The sequence below is a fragment of the Danio rerio genome, chromosome 17 (genome assembly GCF_052040795.2).
Source record: "Danio rerio strain M-AB ecotype USA chromosome 17, GRCz13ab, whole genome shotgun sequence".
Lineage (NCBI taxonomy): Eukaryota > Metazoa > Chordata > Actinopteri > Cypriniformes > Danionidae > Danio > Danio rerio.
This window is the reverse complement of record NC_141037.1, coordinates 54827501-54835000: the sequence shown is the minus strand read 5'-3', so window position 1 is coordinate 54835000 and position 7500 is coordinate 54827501. Positions and strand designations below refer to the sequence as shown.

At 34.2% G+C, this 7500-nt stretch overlaps 1 protein-coding gene and 1 long non-coding RNA gene across 4 annotated transcripts in view; one reads left to right on the top strand and one right to left on the bottom strand.

Annotated features, from left to right (window-relative positions):
• Positions 1 to 7500, bottom strand: part of scaf8 (SR-related CTD-associated factor 8) — a 65244-nt gene that overhangs the window by 32424 nt on the left and 25320 nt on the right.
• On the top strand, positions 1877 to 6920 carry LOC147840046 (uncharacterized). Its single transcript, XR_015513956.1, has 3 exons — positions 1877 to 4005; positions 4049 to 4462; positions 4672 to 6920. It is a non-coding gene; the product is annotated as an uncharacterized LOC147840046 (long non-coding RNA).

Sequence of the window (7500 nt, the reverse complement as noted above, 5' to 3'; positions counted from 1 at the left end):
CAAAAATTCGTTTCAAACCGGAAGTACGAATTTGCTTAAAATAACGCAAAAACAACCAATTTACACTTTTTAGTGAAATATAGGTGTCCTAATAGTGTTTTTAGCAGTGTGGGACACATATACGACTGTCAACAGCTCAAAAAATGTGTTTTGGTGTTTCGTGACCCTTTAAGAGTGCTTTGTTAAGGCCTATGAATGTGTAATTTAATTTTAACAGATTTTTATTTTTATTTTTTTTTTTACACAATAACAACTACGGAGTAGGGCTGGGCGATTTTTTCGATTTACGTTTTGACGACGATTTAATTTTATATTAAATCGAGAAATCGCAATTTAAAAAAAAATACTTGATACATTATAATGGCACCAATGCGCTTTGGTTCACTCTGTATGAAGCAGGTCATACACCAGAAGCGCCGTTCGGCACCAGGCAGCGTTATGGATTTTAGAATTCTAAACAGGTTTCTATATACACACCGGCGCTGCCCAGCCACGATTCAGGACGCAGTTCATATTTCAGCCGTGCCACAGAGAGCATCTGATTAGTTTCATGTTAAACATCATGCAAATGTGCGCGTCTGGTGTGTTATAGTTTAAACTGTCATGTGCGCGCCGTGTCGCGGCGCTTCTGCTGTGCGACCTGCTTGACTGTTTGTTAAAACGTCATGTAGGATTTTACTTGTTGCATTAGTCTGAGTCACGTCTGGATTGTCAAGATTCCCTCATCAAGTCGATAAACTCGATCTCAACATGTATGAAGGACGTAAAAACCTGCCATGTGAAAAACCGTGCCGATCTTAGTTCGAACCGCGCTAATATTTTGGTTTGAACACGAGCAGAGGTGAGCAGCTGACAGCTGTAGCAGTGAAAATGAAAGTACCCGCCCCCATAACGTCATTTAGCAGACCTAGTTGAAAACCAAACAGATCAGGCAGCATAATACAGAGAGTGGAGCAAAGCGCATCAAATGATTGATATTTAAAAGGGGGAAAAAAGAAAAATAGATTAAATATATATATATATTTTTTTAAATTAATTATTAAAAATAAAACTCTCAATTTTGAAAAATCTATGTATATATACCTAAAATAATTGTCTAAGTAGAAAGAAAACCGCTTTTATCATTTAAAGTGCATTAAGATACAGTTGAGTTCCCCCTCCCCTTCCTTAGATCTCCATGCTCCAAGTCTCCATGCTATACTAATAATTATAATGGAACCATTTTTAACTGCGAGGACATCTTTATTAGTAAAATTCAGCTGTATTATTTGTGTCCCCTTCAAAAAAATGCTCGAAAGAAATTTTACATTTATTGTCCCCCCTACTGTTAAATCAGATTTACGCCCATGCTGGTGCTTGTATTTGCTCCTGCTATACGTCCACAACTTCACACATTGGGTTAAAATAGGCTTTACAGTTTCCATGTTCAGTCCTTTACTTCCACTGTATCTTTTTAAGAAAAAGGCAGCAGCATTACAACCAGTCATTTAATCAGAAGAGGACAAAGTCAAAGCCGAGCTGACAGCCAATCTTTCCTAGGCTCAGCAAAACTTGCAAAAATATCTCTGTATTCCTGCAAGTGCAGTATTTACACAAATGTTTCTAATTCAAATCTTCAGCAACGTTATTTAACTCGTGAATTTGTTTTACATTTATTAACACCTTGTAGACCAATTTATGTATGGCATGGCCATTAAAAATACAATGTTCCTTAACCAGATGGTTTTTTAGGTTACTTATAAAGAGAAAGTTACTTCAGTCATGTTGTTGTAATGTTTTAAGTTGACTAGTTACACAATAAAAAACAATAAAAATCGAAATCGAAATTGTGAATCGGTCAAACTTTATAAAAAAATCTAGATTTTTCTTTTTTGCCATATCGCCCAGCCCTACTACGAAGTGTTATTTACTTACAGCTGACCAATTAATTTCTGTGAATACAGCTATAACAGGGTATATGCAGGAATTCTATCGATAATTTCAATACCTTCTTAAAACTTTTTTAAAGACGTTCTCAGAATATTTTAAGATCTCATCGCCACTTCAAGTTTTAATCAATATCAAACCTTTAAATAAGTAAACAGTTGTTAATAAACAGTTGTAGTTAAATCAAGAGCACAATAGGACTGTGCAATTAATCGAAACTGAATCACAATCGTGATTTGAACCGTTGCGATTAGCTTATCGCAAGAGGCTGCGATATGAAATATGTATTATTAAATCACCCCTGCCCAGAGCAAATGTGAGACTGATATCTGTGTGTGACTAGCCAATTGAGTGAGCACACTTTCATTTTACCCAATCAGAACTGCACAACCAAACTATGCAGAACGCCCACAATTAAATAAAATAATAATAAATACAAATAAAATAATAAATAAAAATAAAAAATTGGTAATATGGGATTAACTTGGTTTCAAAGTCACAGACACCAAACAAAAACAGGTCATTTATAAGAATTGTTACCACAGCACCTACACAACCAGTCCCTATATAAAAGCACCACAAGCGGTGATATCTTGCTAAAATATGCAATACCTTGCTGCTCGTGCCATATATTACTTATTACGGGTTTTAGTGTGTGGAAGTCTGTGCATTATGTTTTATGATGTGCAATAGTCTACTAGGTGCAATATTTGTACGTTTTTTTACTGGGTTTTAAATATTTTTAGTGCAATATCATTGTTTTTTAAATGAGTGCAGAATCACTTTACTACTTGAATTATTTTATGTGTAATTGTTTTATGTGTAATATTATTAGTTTTGGTTAATATTATTTTCATTACTTGATATATGACTTAATAGTATTAGTTACCACTGATTCTTTTAGGTGTAATATCTTATATAATAGTTTGTATACTTATGTATTGTGGCTGTTTCCTTTTATAGATTGGTTGGATTTATGTGACTTATTTCACTTACTTAATTTATTTATTTTGTCTTGTGGTTTTGTGTTTCTGTGTTTTGTGTGTTATGGCAGTCATTACATAAGCAATTTCCTGCGGGATCAATAAAGTTTTCTAAGTCTAAGTCTAAGTCTAAAAAAGTCAACTGAGAGTATTGTCAGTGACACTCAATCTAATAAAGCAACAGCAAATTACAATTTCAAAGTTGTTTCAACCATGTTAGTTTGCTGAGTGCTCTGTATTTTTTATAACTGTTTTTTTTTGTTTTGTTTTATAATAAGAAACACTCTCTAATTTGAGTTCAACTTGTTTAAAGAAAGGTAAGGTCATCAAGGAAATGAGTGTATAATGTCTGAATATTTAAAAACATATTTGAATGAATGGAGTAGAAGAATATCTTTTCAGTTCCAGCTTTTAACCAACACTCACTGCATTTTAGCAGTAAGAAGCTACAATACAGATTACTGAGCTGAAGCTTGACTACAAAATTAAATCGCAAATCAAATCGAAATCGCAATATCTGTCAATAAAAATCGCACTTTGATATTTTCCCCAAATCGCACAGCCCTAAAGCACAACCATGCAACAGAACTCAGATAAGCTCGGAAGAAACAAATCTCGAAAGGAAAAATGATGTGTTTGTTTTCAGCGACATGCTTCAGCCACTGTTTAAACTCGTCTTTCTCTAACCAGGAGCATGCAAACATGCATTTTCCCATTTTGCCATCTGTTTCAATCTATGGTTTCACTACATGTTGAGAGTGTCACATCATCTAACTGCGTTTGTCGCAAATTATGTGATATCACCTGGACGGAGTAGCTTGGATGGACGCGCCCTGGCCCGAACCAACCGCGTGGATCTAGCACACCGTTGTTAAAATTAAGAGGAAAATAAATATATTTATGCTTTTTTGCAGTCAAACACTTTGGACAACGCTTGAACAAAAATTAAGACCTTGTAAAAACACAATTAAGACTTTTTAATACCTTTTAAGGGCCTTCATTTTCTCATAATTGATTCATCAACTTTTATTACTTTAAGTCCTCGCGGACACCCTGTAAAATCAACTGCAAAACTACGCTATCTGCTAGATGATCTGTATAACAATCAATATAAATTGATGAATCCTTTACAAATTGAGCTATCCAAATCATCTGCCGAAATTATATACGTATCGCAAAAAAAACAAATAATCTGTCAGCCAGCAATGTTTTCAAAATCGTGCAGCACTAGTCACCATGGTTTTACTGCAGTAACACTAATGGGGACAAACTCACTGTCAGAAATATGGGATATTAGTGCTTCCCACACATAAATTTTAATCGGGCGGGCCGCCCAGGTATATTAATTAACTACGTGTATATTAGTTACACTTTTTTTAACTATTATTATTATCATCCTTTTACACTTTTTTGTATCTGCCTAATATAAACAAACATCAGCAAGCAATTAAGTAGTGGAAAATGTACTCTCCTTTCCCTGTTTTATACTTTTATACTGTTTTATACCGGCATCCGGCCGGGGTTTCTAATACTACAAAAATATCCGGGATTTGGTTACATTTACATTTACATTTAGTCATTTAGCAGACGCTTTTATCCAAAGCGACTTACAAATGAGGACAAGGAAGCAATTTACACAACCAAGAGCAACAATGAACAAGTGCTATAAGCAAGTTTCAGGTCTGTAAAGTCTAAGAAGGGAAGTATTAGTAGTATTAGTATTTTTTTTTTTTTTTTTTTGTACAGTTAGTGTGATATTCAGAGATGGTTTTGCTTTCGTTTTCTAGGCTGTCGTTAATTTTATGCGCACATCCGTGAGAGAGACACTAAATAATAAATAAATATTTAATAAATAAACAATACATAATTCTTTAATCTAAATGACTCAGAAAAACTTTACTAAATACTCAGAGAGGACGAAATTGCATATAAGTTGGCTGCAGAATGTTTGTACACCGTTAGAAATGGCTAATCAACTCATAATTAACTCATGTAATTATTCATTCTTTACAGGTATCGTCTGTTTTTTTCTGTCATTTATTTCTCGATTTTTATTTCATTTCTTTCAGCAGTCTTTTACTGTAACCTATTAAAAAGAAAAAGTTTTAAACAGATAATAATAAAAATAGTGTTAAAAATCTAATTATGTGTTGTTTGCCGCATATAGTTCATTTTTATTTGCTGTGGGTAAAAGGTGTGTTTTAATCCAGCTACCACCACAAGTATTTTTCAATCCTGTGGGAAGCACTGGATATACCAACATGTGACAACATCAGGGGCAGACCACTTTTAAATTTGGTGTGCTATTTAACTATTTACTTTTAAACTAGTGACAATTGGGCAGTTGCGTGTATCTACAAAAAAACAACAACAACAACAATAGCCACCACACTTTCATAAATTTTAAACAAATTTGAATATTTATTGGGTTATTTTTGGTCTACAGTTCCTCATTTTTGCCTCCCTCTTCTCTAATGGGGTGCTTTTTCGACTGTCATCTTCCTGCTATCCTCAACATCAATTTTAAGGTGGTTTTACATTGAATGCATTAGGTTCATACATCACAAGTTCGCAAAGATGATCAATAATATAGCAGGAGTGCTCATACTAGTGTACTTGCTAATTGGAATGCTCTGATCGATTGGACGAAGATCGACAATAAATCACATTTAATGACTCGATCTGTACTCGCCAATCTAGTCGATCTTATGTACTGATTGCAGGGGTTTGAATAGTTAATATTATGACTTCTCGTAATATACTTATTGCAATAAAAAGTATAGGCTTATTTTTTTTTTGTAAAAAAGTATTGGATTTTTAGGTGTGCACCTTAACTTCTTTTGCATCAAATATGCACTCCAAACTTGTTCTTGATTGAGACATGTTGAATTTTTTCACCAATTACAATGTTTCCAAATTGCATTGTTAGTCATTTTTTAAATCATTTTTTATATCTGTGCTATATATGTTATAAACATCTGTGAATTGCTACTGTGTATGAAATGTGCTATAGAAATAAACTTGCCTTGCCTTATATTATTTTCTGTAAAGCTGCTTGTGGCCATGACATGTCTACACCTAAATGTTTATAAGAGATGTGTTTAAGGTAATAGATGCAGCATCCTTCATTTATTCTCTTATTCTCTCAGTTTTGGCTGCACAAATCCTGATTTGAGCACCCCTACCTTCTAGGTAAAAATAAAAAGAGTATGTGCAAAGTACGCCAGGTAATATTAAACAGATTTTTCAGCAACTACAAATGTGACCTTGTTAATTGCAACTATGGTGATGATGATGTGTGCACCACAGTCAACACAAAACATGTCCGGAAAGCTATAGCTAGGCAGCGAATCTTCCGCTTCTGAAAGAGTCCGTCTCTGACTCACTCTCTGTTAAATTAAATCTGACTCCTGGTGCTAATCTGTGATTGAACACGTTCAATTTATATTATAATGTCTTTTCTCCAACATAAGTAAGTTAATTTGATTACAAAAATAATTAAATAATCGAAATGATGCGATGGGCAAGTGACAGAATGTGTGGCTTAACCCTCTCAGGCTCAAATTAATTTTTAGAAACAGGAAAAATCTGATATTTGGGGAAAATTATCATATGGGGTAGAACAATAGGATCCTGACTTTTAGAAAGACCTTCACATGCAAGGCGCTCTGGGATGTTGCAGATTTGCAACATTGGCTCAGTGTGGTAATTAGACACTGATGACTGAATATGATATGAACAATAACTTTTTATACACAACTTTTCAAACAATGTAACAAATCGCTTTTCAGTGGCAGAACAACAACAAAAACAATATGGGATCCAATTTTGTGTGTCATCTGGTGAGCAAGTGGGAAAACTGTTTGTTGCTAATGGACAACCAAGTCCTGCAGAAATACTTCTGAGTAAAAAAAAACTCATAAAATATGTATCTGGAGTCATAAGGTAGTTAATTTTTAACTGTTGCAAATCAGCAACGCCTGCCTTGAGAGGGTTAATACCAGTAACACAGACCATCACACCAAGCCTAGTATTCTATTGACCTTATTCTTCAAAGCAGAACTTTCGATTGAGTTTCCTATAAGAGAAATGACTAGGAATAATAAACGCCAGAAAACGGTCTAAAAATGCTCTACAAACAAGTGTTTGCATGACTATACAGACCAAGTAGAATAATATAATAAGAAAATATCAGTTTGCAACATCAAGCAGCAAAACAAGCTGTTTTTAACGTCTACAATGAATGGAAGAAAATGAGACTAGAAGTCTCGAGCCAAAATGATTCAAATGGCTGCGCCTTCTCATACAAGCAGAATAAGGTGAATCATTAGGCTGGCTTGAGAAACAAGCCAGACTACTGAAATCCTATTTAAACTTATTATTTTTTTTATATATTATTAGGCTGGCTTGAGAAACAAGCCAGACTACTGAAATCCTATTTAAACTTATTATTTTTTTTATATATTATTCTTCTTCTTCTGAGACTAAAATTCAAAATCTATCTCCTCCTAGAGCTTTCGAGCTATGACCACCAAACTCACACCAGACCTCCAAACTATTCTGACTCGGTATGCCATATCTTTTCCGACTG